The following is a 14754-nucleotide window of genomic DNA, read 5'->3' as shown; positions in this document are numbered from 1 at the left end:
GAACAACCCCATGCACAGCATAGGTGGGGGCCAAACTTGCTGGAGAGAAGTTTGCAGAAAACAGCCTGGTATCCTGGTGGCTGCCAAGTTGTCACGAGCCACAAACGTGCCCTTGCAGCAAAGGCTCAATGTATCCTGGGCCATACTGGGAGAAATGTTTCCAGCTAGTCAAGGCAGGAGATCCTTCCCATCCTGAAGCCACTCCAGGGTGCTGTGTGCAGTTCTGGGCCCCCAAGCACAAGAGAGACATGGACATACCAGAGGGAGTCCTTTGAAGGGCCATGAAGATGATTAAGTGACTTGAGCATCTCTCCTGAGAGGAAAGGCTGATGGAGCTGGAAGGGTTTATCCTAGGGAATAGAAAGTTCAGGGAAGCACTTCTCCACATAAGTAAATACACAAAGGCATGGTGCAAAGAGGATGAAGCCAAGCTCTTTTCAGTTGTGCCCAACAAGGCAAGAACAATGGGCTCCATGTGAAGCAGGGGTTTCCTTCTGAACATGAGGAAATACTTTTTCACTTTGCAGGTTGCTGAGTTGGTGCAGGGTGCTCAGAGAACATGAGGAGTCTCCCTCCCCAAAGATATTAAAAATCTGTCTAGTCATGGGCCTGGGCAGCTCTTTGTAGGTGACCCTGTTTGAGCAGTGGGGTTAGACTGGGTGACCTCAAGAGGTTCCTCCCACCCTCAACCATGCTGTGGTTCTGAATGAGTGCTGGATTTGTTTTCCACACTTTCAGTGACAGATCAAATGAAGGCTGTATCAGTAGAGTATGTTGTTGGAGCAGCCACTTATTGATCACATGAAATAAAATAGTCTTGAGTGGAAATGGAAACCTTAAGTAGAAGTATGTGCAATGTGTGGCTGTGGGGCTGCTAGTTTTAGTCTGTTACTTCAGATTTGTGTAATGGAATGAGTTCCCCTCACACCTAATGGACAGGTATCCTAAAACTGTAAATTTACACCTCATTTAGTTCCAAATGATACTCCTTTTGGTGTTCTCAGGCTTAGATTTGGAACTGGAAGATTCAGTGTTCTGTTAACTTGTCTTCCATCTTTAAAGAAGATTGTAAGAAACACAATGATTGCTTATATTATATTTTCTGTATGGGATGTCAACCTCTAGAGACAGCAGTCAAGAAAATCCATTTACAGAAAAAAAAACCCCAATAATCTAGCTTAATTGTTAGATTCTTCAAAGTTTTTATCCGTCATAATTCGCAAAACTGAAGCCTTGACAAAGACAAAAAAGCATTTTTTTTATATGTTACTACAGTGCATGCCTAGGTAAGCAATGGGCTTTAAACAAATTTTTTCACATCAGGAGTGTCCTATAGCCAGAGCCTGTGGCTCAGTTCTCTTTCTACCTACTTCTTCAGCTGTGGGGCTATTTTACACTTGCAGTGGCATCCATTTAGAATTAAAGGCAGTTAACCTTCATTAATTTCAAGCTGTTGTTATGATCATATGGGCTATACAATACATATTTGAAGTAGTTTGATTAAATGAGTGTATGAAGGATGTGATGAGCTATTGCAGGTTTACAGTTTTAGAAGTGCTGAAGGAAAAGCAGCATTTTGTTGCGTTCCAATAGGGCTAAAAAGTGTTATAAATGGATATTTCTTATCACAGCATTATGGTGTCAGCCAGCAGTAAATGTGTGTGAACATTTTAACAAAATATTCCGTCTTTCTTAACAAAATCAATGCAACCCCAAAGAACTCTCTTTTTGTTTTGGATACAGCAAATTCTGTTCAACATTATCATCACAAAGCAAATGAGTTTGGAGCCCCTTGACCACACCAGTATGGTGGGAGAAACCTATCCAAACCCAGGGATATCCTAGGAGCTCTGAAGTGGAGGGTGACTCCACACCATAATAAGAGATAATAATCTCTTCCCCATTACTAACTGCTTCCTCATGGCTGAAGGTCTGCACTACATGTATTTGACAGCTGTTTAAAATACACACAGCACCCAAAGCTGCACTTGTGAAATAAAGTAAAAAGATTTTGAAGCCAGGAATTGGGAGCAGAAACTAAAATTCTCTGCTGCTTTTCATTCTGTTTTAGTCTCTGAAATTTCTTTTTAAAACAAGTAGCTTAAATTTTGGGGCATGATATTAAGTCAACCCAAAATATTTTGCCACAACTCCCTAATTTCCAAGCCCCTGTGACTGAACTCAGAGTCTCTGTGTTTTATTTGTACATCTTTTGGTGGTTTAATATGTTTTCTTCTCTTCCTGATATATTTGAGGCATCTCTGTGCTGAGCTCTCTCATCTGAAAGAGGCTGACAGCATATGAAGGCAGAGAAGTATCCTTTGATGAGAAAATGCAAATCCCAAACAAAACTTTTGCAGAACCACTAATAACCATTTCCATACAATTAAGCAATGACATGGTATTTATTATAGAATGACTCAAAGGTAAGGCAGACTCCTTATAAGAAACCCAACAAATAACTTCATATACACCCCTCCACTTCTTTCTACAGAGAGTAATTTTTACTTATTACAATTAGTGTCAGGGCTCCCTCAGTGTTTGGTGGAACTGAGGTTTGATCTCTTTGGTCTCAGGAATGACTTGTGAGTGGTTTAAGGAGTTGCACAGAATAACAGGAAACTACTCTGGCAAATACAGTCAAAAGGAGTTTCTAAATTTGGAAGAAGGTGTGGTGCTCTGAATCTGATATTCAGAGATGCTGGGTAACCCCAGCTGTCATTAGTTTTCATGGTTGTAAATTCAGCACTTTGAAATGAGGGAACTGACAATGCAAAAGAAGGCAAAATCTTGGCAAGTTTGGAAAGTATTCATCTTATTTTAAATTTTCCTTCTTTGACTTTACTATTACAGTTATGGCTACTTCATTAATTAATTTTCACAATACCATTTGATAAAGAAAAGATATAGCTCTGTGAACATGTTTTTTTTTTTTGTTTGGTTTTTGTTTTTTTTTTTTATTTTGTATTTTTACATGGTTTCCTTATTTAGTTCAATTTATATTTTAAAATAATTTAATTTATCAGAAGCTATTTTAATTCTTATTGAACCATAATTTAAAGCTGTGGATATTGTCAGTACATCTAATTATAATAAACATGGTTAAAAAACCCTAGTTAGTCAGGTTTGGGTTTACAAAAAACACATCAGTTTACGGTGCACCTAAAGTCTGATATTCTACTATGTTAAATTCTGTTTATTTCTACTAGTAGAGCTTGTCTAGGAAGATGAATTCAAACCAAACTTCAGCTATGGCATTTTTCTGTATCTAGTAGAAACACAGGTCCTATAGCATCCAGATATTCAAGAGTGAATGCCTTAGGCACACTTCCATTTCTGATTTGGATTCATGAAGGTTGAAGAAAATACTTCCCCAAAACATCATTTTACTTCTCTGCATTATAAAAATCAGAAAAGGAAGCTAAGATGGAAAAAGCTGAAGGTCCTTTTTACTGGTGGAAAACAAAGTAACTTCATTGTAGGGTATATGTGGGTGCTAGGAGAAGAATTTAGGTGTACTGAGTCTAGCAGCCTGCAGTGTCTCCATTGTCAGCAGAAGATTAGATTGTGTTCAGAATTTCTAAGCTAATAATTATGCTTTATTTATTAAGTCAGACAGAGACTGACTCATTTGACTTAACAAAATTTAAGGTGTGATCGATCTCATTGTAGTGTAGATCAGCAGAAGTAGGTCAGATGAATCATCTTTAAATCATCTTTAAAAATGCTTGTTTTTTTCCTTGAACTTAAAAAAATCCCAAAACAACCCAAATTACTAGCTTACATATAAACAATTACACTCTAGGGGATTAAAATCTACCCAAAATATTCACAGTTTGGTCCCAGCTGGATAAAATAGGCTTTAGTATGTTTGGTCTGGTTCAGTCTTTGTCTCTACAGGTCATGTGGCTGAGATCCTGTACTGAAAAGCTAATTGCCATCCTTAAAAGTTTAAGATTCTGGGGCATACTTCTGGTAAGTGGATACCTACAGGTGGGCAGTGTGTTTGTAGTTGGCCTCACACCTACATAGACCTACCTAAAGCACCTGGTTCAGGAGGAAGAAACACTGTCCTCCAGATTTGTTCCTCTTCTGCCCACCACTGGCCAGTGGGTCAGCTTTCTCAAAGACTTGCAGCCAGCAAAAGTGTGTGTTAGAGACTATGACCAAGGAAAGAAATACTTGGGATAGTGAGGTGTCTCCAAGCTGGAACATCCCAAGAGAAGGATGTTTGATCTGGAAAGCTTTGGGTTGACTTTTATGCTGTAGGAAAGTAACTCAGGAAAGGTTCATGTCATACTGACGGGGTGGCAAAAGGGGGACCCACAACTTGTCACTTCTGTTTGAGAAATGCTGTGTCTGTTGCCATGCCAATTATATAAGGAGATCTTTCTGTAGGTCAGGTGGCTCTACATTGTTAATCCCAGAGTGAATGTGTCTGAAAAAAGCCAAATACTGAGAACATCAATAAAGTTCAGGTGTACACGTTTTATTAGGAACAGAAAAGGTGCAGGAGTCTCTGAGTGTGCTGAAGAGATTATTTTCTTGGGCTTTGTGTTTTGCTGGTTCATTCCTTTCGATTTTTAAAATCCTTTTTATTTCTTCCCTTCAGTTTCAGACCAATTCTTTAACTTAAAATTATCCTTCACTGTCTCAAGGGAAAGAGCTGAAACAGCTCCTACAGTTTTCTAGCTTAGTCCTATTTATAACGTCCTTTTCAGGATTTGCCAATAATTTACCATGAGTTCAATTTTTTTTGATCAAACCTCTTTTTGTAGTCTCTTTTTTTGCACTTTCCTAAGTTTGCTATTGTTGCCTTGATTATGTACCATGTAAAGAATTGAATTTCTTGGAATTGGGCTGATTCTTGATTTCATCAGCAGTAAATCCCCATCAAGTTATATCTATTTTTAAATTCAGTTGGACTAGTTTGTCTTTAACAAGAGATTAAATGTATACAGTACCTGAGTTACAAATGTGTTTTTAACTTGCTTCCAAAGTTGCCATGAAATTACTTCAGGTTGCTGTAATTAACTTGCAGCCATTTCTTCTGTCTTCTGTAGCTTTGTACCAAAAATAAGCAGTTGGATCCCCCTGTGGTTCTCCTCTAGCATCTGCTGCTCTTCTGTGTTTCTGCTTGGCTCCACAGCTCGGATCCCTGTAGCCTTCCTGCCATCAAACACTGTGCTGTTCCAGTAGAGCATCTTTTAGTTCTCTGGTTCTTCCTCTTAATCTTCAGGTTTGTAGGTGCAGGAGAGGAATTATTAAATTATTTATATTGGCAATTATATATCTTATCTCTCTCCTACTTTAATTTGGGATATAAGTGAAGCAGTGTTTTAAAAGGGGATGAAGCTAAAAGCAAGGTTCCGTGACCTAATTGGGTTATGCATATTTTGAAACTGTCTACAAGGAAGCAATAGTTTTCTAAGGGTTATAATTCTTTCAGTGAATGAGTCATTTAATGACAAATGCTTTTATACTTCAAAGGGACTGGGAAGAGGTGAAAGTGAAGCCACTGCTTGTGCTAAAGATTGAAAGTCACCCTACCTGTGAGTGCTCTTTACTTTCAGAGTAAAACTGACAAGTCTGAAATATCTAGTTCAAATGTTTGCCATTGACTAGCAGGCATTTCTTTCTAAAGCTAGTAGAAGCAGTTTTCATTCTTTCTGCCTTCTCAGTGATTGATCTGTTTCTTTCTGGTTTTCTTTCAGAGAACTTAATTGCATGATTTTTTTTTTTTTAAAAGCAGGCACATCAAATGTCACAACATTAGCATAATTATAAAAATGTCAAGCATTCAGTGTATTTGCAATATGCCAGAGCTTACTAGAGAACATATTTTTTCATCTGATTAATGTGAGTCTCTGCCTTTGAATGGGCATCTCTTTAAGAGGTGACTAGAGGTGGCTACAGATTATTCCCATTAGGATAGAAAACAGTTTTTCCCTAAAGTAGAATAAAATTTGTCCTTAAAAGCAGTAGATCCTAAAGGAAAAGACAGATGTAAAAGGTCATCTAAGAAAATGAAATGTTACTGATAGAATCATAGAAGTATTTGGGTGGGAAGGGACCTTAAAAAATAGTTCTAGTTCCACCCTCCCTGCCATGGACAGGGACATTTTCCACTACACCAGGTTGTTCAAAGCCCCATCCAACCTGGCCTGATGCTGTGTTGTGTCCTGTGCAGATTTTTGTGTCTGCCTGGCCATATTGATCTCTAGCTGCAAGAACCTGGAAAGCTGGACCACAAATTTTGGTGCCTGTCATAATCTGGATACTGCCATCTGTGTCATGGGTAGTATTTTTTAAAAAGTATAAGTAGTTGATCAAGATTTAAGATGATTAGATAAGATAAAAAGCACCTGGTACATGCTAATAAATGTACTTTTTTGATTGCATCTAAACTTGTGCAGAATCTAAACTTTGTTCCACTGATGTACTGATTGCAATAGCATAACTTTGGTCAGTAATTTAAGAGAAGGATTTGGGACTGCAAATCTCAATTGTAAGGATGGAAAGGTGGGAAATGGGAGTTTCTAGACACCCTTTGTAAAGCAACTGCTACACATTCCTGTGCAGAGTCCCTTCATCTTTCTTGGCTGTTATAGAGGGAAATAGCCTCAAAATACAGTTAAATACATTACATACCCAGTGCATTGTCAGCACAGTAATTTGCTTCCCAACATCCTCTTCTGGGTTGTATCCAGAGTTCTTCACTTGATTTGTGAAAGCTGCCTTCATTAAGCTCTTGACTGCACTTGGTGAGACTGTCATCTAAAAGATTCCTTGCCATTGTTTTTTCCATGCATGGAAAGCCATAGACACAGTGTGCAGTGTTGTGGTATGATCCAGGAGAGGAAAACAGGCATGCTGAGAGCAGGGCATCTCCTCCTCCTTTCAGCCTCTGAATCTCCTAGTGGGTTTTTCTGAGGAGCACCCTGTGGTGTCACAGGACATCTCTGTCTTACAGTCTGCACAATGGGCAGATTGTGCACATTGCACTTGTGAAAATGCAGTGGACTATAAATAGGTCACACAGCTGGCAAAATGAGCCAGACTGGTAACTTTCTCCACCCAAATATTTTTATGGAGACCAAAGGCCTTGTAAGCCTTTCCATCTCTACTAAGGACAGAGTCATTCCAGGTAGCTTTTCCTAGTGTCTTCTCCCTTTAAGGAATAAAAATTGCGTCCCTCCTTGGTTCACCCTTCTGCTCTGTGACAAATCTGAAACAAAGTCAGCTGGTGCTGGTGTGGTGGCATCAGGTCATGCTCCCTGGGTATGGGCTGCAAGAAATGGGTCACCTCAGCAGCAGCTGCCACAGGGCCCTCAGGGGAGAGACACCACTGGGTAAGAACTGCCAATCAATGCCTGGATCCACATCCTCTGCTCTTCTGACCTGCTCTGTCCTGAGAAAGAAATTTTTATGCTGCTTTTTATTTTTTCTTTTCTTTTCCCTACAGATACCTTTCTGAACCTCAGCATGTTTGATGTTCCTTGACAGAGGTCATGTGAAGCTGCACATGCCTCTCCAGGATCAGCAAGGAGATCACAGTGGCTTCAGTCTGCAAACTGTGTGTGAGTGAAGGGGAGAGATGTGCCCCTGCCTACATGGACCTGCTGCAAGAGGACATTTTGCTCATTCCTTCTACTTCAATTATCCTCACATTCTTCTCTAGCCTAGGAAATTTGACTTTTTCTCCTGCCGTGTTTGAACACCTGTATCCTTTCCTTGGCTGCTGGTATCACTTCATATTCCCTGAACTGATGATGGGATTCTGTCAAAGATATCAGAGGACATGGATTTGGCAGTGGTAAGCCCTGATAGCAAAACCATTACAGGTCAGATTTTGTAAGTCATCTGCTGGATATCCAGATCCCAAAGATGGACTCAAATATACATGTCAATATTTCAGAAAACATTCCACATAACTGTAATATAGAAATAACTTCCTTCAAAATCCTGAGCACTGAAATAATGTGTGTAATATGCACTATTCTAATCATTAAATTCTGCTCTGTGCCAGTTCTCAACATGTAAGAGCAAGTCCTGCCTTTACCGTGGGGATGTGATGAGCTAGCAGCAGAGAAGCAGTGCTTCCCTGCAGAGCAGTAAGACCAGAGGAAATAGTCAGGATTTGGGTTTTGAAGAGCAGAAACTAATGTGCATGTATGTAAAACACATAGGCAGCTTCCTAAATTATTTTCAGGTGTCTTCTTTAATCCATCTGTAAAGATGAAAACAATGTCAGATTTTTCCAAAGTCTCTTTTTAAAATGAGTTTTGAAGGCAGTTTCCAGGTAATGTACATTTTCCATTCAGCAACTCATACGATGCCATGCAAAGTTCCTATCCTGCTCAAGGCAATTTAAGATTTGATGTTGATGTCATGAAGACAGTAGCAAAATATTTCAGGTGTACACTTGGACCTCAGGAACCATCCATGCCACATGCAACTGTGTACAGCTGGGGAGCACAAAGGGGTTTTAGGACAGCAGTCTCTGCTCTGCCAGGAGCATTTTCTGGCCTGATGTGGACATCCCCATGGGAATTGCTGCCCCTGAAGGTTCAGGCCAGAAAATGTCCTAAAACCCCTTCGTGCTCCCCAGCTGTACACAGTTGCATGTGGCAGGGATGGTTCCTGAGGTCCAAGTGTACACCTGAAATATTTTGCTACTGTCTTCATGACATCAACATCAAATCTTAAATTGCCTTGAGCAGGATAGGAACTTTGCATGGCATCGCATGAGTTGCTGAATGGAAAATGTACATTACCTGGAAACTGCCTTCAAAACTCATTTTAAAAAGAGACTTTGGAAAAATCTGACATTGTTTTCATCTTTACAGATGGATTAAAGAAGACACCTGAAAATAATTTAGGAAGCTGCCTATGTGTCTTACATGCATGCACATTAGTTTCTGCTCTTCAAAACCCAAATCCTGACTATTTCCTTTGGTCTTACTGCTCTGCAGGGAAGGGGTGTTAGGGTGTACAGTGTGGAACAAGGGGACAGCCACAGCTTTGCTGTGGAGGTTGAGGCAGGGCAGCTCACGAGTCACTCTTATTATTTCTCTCTTGTGAATGAGAATTGCAAAGGGAGTGTGTGTTGCACTGCCAGCACAATAGCATGTTCTCCACCTGAATTTTTAGATTTGCGCTTAAACATCCCCAATCTGCTTCGTGATTGGTTAACCAAAATGGAGTTTTCACATTAATTCTACAGGTGATTCATTATGCCTTCTTGTTCCTTCCCCTAGGAAACCAATGGATTTCATTCCCTGGTTAACACTGTCAACCTTCAGAAAGCACAGACGTCTTTGCATTATGACTTCATATAAAGTTGGTAACTTTTGCATGCCAGGAATGAAAAGGAAATGTATCAACAACATGGGAAGCATGGTAAGGTGTCAAGGAAAGGGGAACAAATGAGTGTGATCCAGAATGTTACATCTCTTTGTGGGTGACTTGACTGAGATACAGATGGAAGGGACAGACCTTTTTACTATTACTCCTCAGAACCAAAGGGTAAGAAATTGCTTTGCTGGAGGTCACTTCATCCTGACTGCATTCATATACAGGTGATTTGTTTCAGTGCACAGTGGCATATCCTGCAGTGTTAAAATCAATGGGAATGTTGCTGCTGAAATAGGAAAAGCATTTTATCTTTGCTTCTGATAACTGATGTCACAAGATCTTGGAAAGGGTTTTACTGCTCTTAAAAACAATCTGAACTTGTGTTTTATTCCTGGTGCCTAATGCTTCCATTGTAAATGGCATTTCATCAGGATGCTGTGCCTTGTGAATTCAGGGAGAAGGTTATACACTGGAAAGGCATAAGAAGCCAGCACTTAGTGAGAAACAAGTAATTAAGACATCTGGATAGAAGAGGACACATCAAAAATAACAATTTAACAAAGTGTCTGACAACAAGAAACAGGAACTGGGAAGGCGAGGTTTCAGGTGAACTCATAGAACAGAACAGTCATGGTTATACTGGAGCCTCAACTTGTTGCACTCTCAGCTGCTCTTTCCTCCCTGGAGCCTTTCCAGCCCAGATGGTGCAGCTGAGGCTGCATGGCCTGAGGCAGAGTGTTGGAGCAGCAGCGTGTTGTTAGCTGGCTTAGCAAAAAATTGTCTTTTTTTTTTCTTTTTCAGCCCATGTACTGTAAGCTGAGGCCTAAGTCTGGACTTACTCTTTTCCTGTGGTTGAATCCATAGAGAATTGAACTGTAATAATGGCAGCAGATTGTATATTTTCCTGTCTTTGGATGGCTTGACAGCAGGCCAGTGATAGCAATTTTCAGAGCAGTAAGGATTACCTGTCTGTTATATTTCCCTTTCCCCAGTTACTCCTCTCCCCAAGCTGAATTATATTTTTTTAAACAGTTGAGACTTCTTGTGCAAGTTAACTTGCTGGAGCCTGTGCAAACCTGGGTTCTGGTTGTTCCAGTGGAGCACTGTCAAGTCTATGCACAGCCACAGTTTTCTACTTTCTTCTGAAACATCTGGTTCCAAGCAGGCTGAATCTGTATCTCCTGGAGGTTGGTATTCCCCCTGTAATATTTCTGTGCCCTCTTATCGAATGCATCATCCTGAAGACCAACAGCAGCAGTTCTCATTCAATAGGTGGTGCTTGCAAATTCCTCAAGTAGGGAAGAGTGTTCTGAAGATTTTATCCAAAACCTGGGTTTTTCTCTGTATTTTTTTTCATGGTTCTTTTATATTTATATATTTCTCTGAAGCATTTCCATCTTCTCTTAAAGTTGTTTTCCATTTAGGATTTCAGTAGAGGAGCTAATTTTAGATACTTAGTTATGCTTTTTTTTTTTTTTTTTTTTTCTCATAAGAGCCTACTAAATAGAAAGTAATTTTCTACAGAATATTGTCCTGGTTTGGATTCCACCCTTTTTTCTTCTTTAGGAGTGTTAAAAGGATGTCACTGAATTTGAACAGTAGCAAACCTCAGCCCCAAACAGAGAAATATGCAATCTTTCTCAAGACATGTTGAGACATCCCCCTGCAGCTGTAATGGGTTATCAGCACATCTCCACCCTTTCACCAGATGCAACCTCTTAGAGGCAACTTTGTCTTCAGACTTCAGTTGTATATCATCTGATCTCAACTAGTGTCAAAAGACCCAGGAGCTCTCTGCCTGTCTGTTGGGAACCTTGATCCACTCACCACAAGTATTTACAAGATGTGAAGTCTTTCCTTCCCTTGCACTCTCTTTCTCTCAAAAAAATAAAAAAAAAAAAAAAAGCTGTCAGTATTTCAGAAAGTGTGAGCAGCAGATCTTTGTGTACTTTAATCCATAAATAAACATTTCTTCTTTTGAACTTCATTAAAATTGGATGTGTTTTCACTGTAAAACACTTCAGCATCCCTATAATTTAGACATATTTGGTGATGAATATTGCAATTAAGTTTTGTCTGTAGGAATAATTGTTGTTTAGAAATACTCAATTTATGCCAAAAAGTAAATAAGAATCAGACTACAAGGCATACTGCTTATAACAGTAATTTTAAATGTTAAGCTATGCTCCTGCTTTTTTAACAGGTTGGGCCAAATGCATCTTTGTTTTTATTACCAAGTTTGCAGGGAAGTTGTGGAGATGTGAGTTTGGTTTGTCTTCTGCACAATTATATCTGACTTTCTTCTGGTAAGACTTGTTGATGTATCACATCCAAATCTCCAGCTTTGCCTTCTCTGCATTTGACCTGAAGAAAGGAATTCCTGCTTTAAAATGCTCATCAATCAGTGCTGTGTAGTTAAGCTGATAACAAAGCTAAGGCTAAGCCAGTGTTAATTTAGCCAACTGTTACATTACTGACAATATTTGTCAGCAAATGATTTTAATTAGACCGGCATAATGAGATAAGTAGGCTAAAAATAAGCAAATTACTAAAACTAAAGAGGGATTCTGATGACAAACAAGTCCTGATGAGAGTAAGAATGAATTTTTTTTTCGCCACCAAGGTCTGAGTAGCATGTGGGAATGGAGAGACAGCACAAATCACATGAGAAATCACTTAAAAATGATGCTGGTGTGCTGGAATGCTGAGCTGGTGTCAGGAAGGCTTGCAGAGCTTGAGCAAGTGCTGTGTAAACTTCCTGAGCAGCCTTGCGTGCCCGTGACAGTCTCTCCCCAGCCTAGTGGGGCTGGTTTGTGTGCCTTAGTACCTCGCATGGAACAGGGCAGGGAAGGCTTCTGGAAGGCTGAAGAGAAGAGGCTGCAGGCACTGGTGCTGTGAGATAGTGCAGTGGAAGGCAGGAATAGGAACTTCTGAAGTTTGTGGCTGTAATTAAGAATAGATAGGGAAAAAATGGGAAGAGACGGCAGGGAAAAATACACTATTTGAGAAAGAAGAATGGAGAGTCCAAAGGAAAAGCACTGTTTGGTGTTTGAACAAGGAAACGTTTGGGGTGAATAACCTGCTTCTCTATTTGTTTCTTTCTCTCCCTACATAGATTTTTGTTCTGATTTCTGGTGGAGAATTCTGGCCCCTGTGTTATTTCCCCCTGCCTGCCCGTGGTCTTTCTGAGACCTGCTGGCAGAGGGAGGTTTTCACAGTCTGAAGTGTTGATTCTGAGAAGTGTGAAGGAAACAGAACCGTGCTGGATGATGTGACTCACCTTGGAGAAGTTGATGTTTTCTGGCTGAGGGAAAGTGTAAAATTTCAGCTTTGCTAGTCCAGATGTTTTAATGGATATTGCTGCAGTAGGAGAAAACCTGGTCTGCCTGTTTGACTCAGTCCTGCACAGGAGAATAACAAGTTACATACTAACATAAATGTTTAATGATTTATGATAAAAAAAAAAAAATTAGATGGTGAGCAAAATACTAGGTTAATTGACTATGGAGTCCTAAGTTCCCCAAAATGTAACATTCCAGCCAAATATGGCTGAAAAATCAGCTGTCATATGATGAATATTTTAAAGAAGAATCTATTATACACCTAGGGGTTCATTCGCTTCAGTAATGAGGACAGTTACCTCTAGGGAAAGGAAGCTATATTATGCTTGCCACTTAACCAGGGGCTGGTTTGACAGGCATCAGCTCAGAATATATGTGTATATATAGGGAATCACAGCAGCTTGTCTCAAGCTTACTGAGCAGGAAATGTGCTGTACAATACTTTGGGTTTCTATCTATGGATTTGTGGATGGCACTGAGTGGGATTCAGACTATTTTTATTCCTGAGACTGATTGTTGAGGTGGAATCCATCACCTACTAAATATTAAATCAGCAGGTTTTTTAAAGAGTAACACTGTCTCTGCTGACTTGAATATCCTTATGTGGCCCAGAGGAAAAGAGAAACAAAGACAAGATGAGAAAACTATCATCTTTGGCATTCTTCTTAATATTAATGATTTCTCTAGTTTTCAAACTGTTGAAGGCAAAAAGTGATATAGTAGAACTTTCACATGGGTAAGAAATGACCCAGGTGAAAAAAAACCCCATACATTATAAAAACCACGGTGAAACTTCTGGAGTTGAATTATTTGTTGGAAGAGATGGGGAAAACACCTCAACAGATTATTTTTTAAACAAGTTCTGTTTAATTGTTTCCAAATGAACATGGCTGGGAATTACTAGGAATGTGTTAATTCCAAATTACTTGAACAATTTAATGTTCAATTTATGCCAGATTTTACTCTGAGTGTGGTTTCTGAAACCCGGTGCTTGCAAATGCTGCAGTTTTGAACTAACTACCCAACTTACATGCTATTGTTCTTCTTAGCACACTGACTGAAATTGCAAATAGTTCCTTCATATTTTTCTTTTTAAAGTTGCACTTCATAGACAATATCCAAAGACACTTGTGAGTTGTCTGTATGAGTAGTTCTAGTATACCCATGGTTGCCTATATGAGCATTCATTCTGCACCACTGCACAAATAAAAGCACATCCCTGTCACTCTTAAAGGATGCTTTAAGACTTTTAAGGATTCTTTGGGATTTTAAAAATTCCTTTTCTGATAATGAGCAGGTAGGGGAAATAGCAAAGCCATGGCAAATGATGGCACTTCTCGTTTGATTTTACATTTTGCAAAATAATCACATTTCAGTTCCAGATATCAAAATGCACAATTGCTGCACCAATCTTCTGGACTCAGTGAAGATTCTTGAAAAGTTTCTGCTTGGTGACTGCTCAGTTAATGGAAGCTCACTTCTTATGTCACTTTTTTAAGACAACAGATGACATATCAAAATGTCCTGGGTGCCCTGATATTTAAACAGCACATCCTGTCCAATCCTATGGTAGGAGAATTCCAGTCCTTTGCTTACTTTCTAGTAATTCTTCTTGTTTAGCCAGATGAATGATCTAGGTTTCAGAGCTCAAGTGATTTATTCTGATGCTGTTTGTTAGATAAACTGACCTTTCAATGCAAAACCAGGACAAAATGAAAGTACTCATTAAGTTGATGCCTTTGCATATTTCACATGCATTTTTTAAGATCATGTTACATATTCATCAGTTTTAGTCACAAAGTTGTTGCCATGAATGTTCTGTGAATATGTGGATATCTGAGCTACTTTGTATGAGTGGGGGAGGTAAGGAAAAAAGGAAAAATTTGATACGAAAATTGGGAGGGGATAAGTGAGATGAGGAGTTAGGAGGGACTCTGAGCTATATTGTTCCCATTCTACACATCTGAATCTTTAGAGGTTATAGGGTTTCCTTTCCTAGTATAACTTGATGTTCACTGGGAGTTTAGGTCAAATTTTGATGTTATTTAAAACCCAA

The 14754-nt window shown here is 39.4% G+C and overlaps 2 long non-coding RNA genes across 3 annotated transcripts in view; both read left to right on the top strand.

Moving 5' to 3' along the window:
* The window catches only part of LOC127059268 (uncharacterized), a 46116-nt gene extending 35406 nt beyond the window's left edge, over nucleotides 1-10710 (top strand). Inside the window, exons 3-5 of the long non-coding RNA XR_007776899.1 lie at nucleotides 7466-7816; nucleotides 9261-10311; nucleotides 10390-10710. This is a non-coding gene — a long non-coding RNA (uncharacterized LOC127059268). The remainder of the gene's footprint in view (nucleotides 1-7465; nucleotides 7817-9260; nucleotides 10312-10389) is intronic.
* Nucleotides 10711-11485: 775 nt separating this feature from the next.
* Nucleotides 11486-14754, top strand: part of LOC127059278 (uncharacterized) — a 34337-nt gene continuing 31068 nt past the window's right edge. For both annotated transcript variants that reach the window (XR_007776928.1, XR_007776927.1), the window contains exon 1: nucleotides 11486-11663. This is a non-coding gene — a long non-coding RNA (uncharacterized LOC127059278). The remainder of the gene's footprint in view (nucleotides 11664-14754) is intronic.

The sequence above is a fragment of the Serinus canaria genome, chromosome 2 (genome assembly GCF_022539315.1).
Source record: "Serinus canaria isolate serCan28SL12 chromosome 2, serCan2020, whole genome shotgun sequence".
NCBI classification, from domain to species: Eukaryota; Metazoa; Chordata; class Aves; order Passeriformes; family Fringillidae; genus Serinus; species Serinus canaria.
The sequence above is the reverse complement of the archived record's forward strand: the minus strand, read 5'-3'. Positions and strand labels throughout refer to the sequence as shown.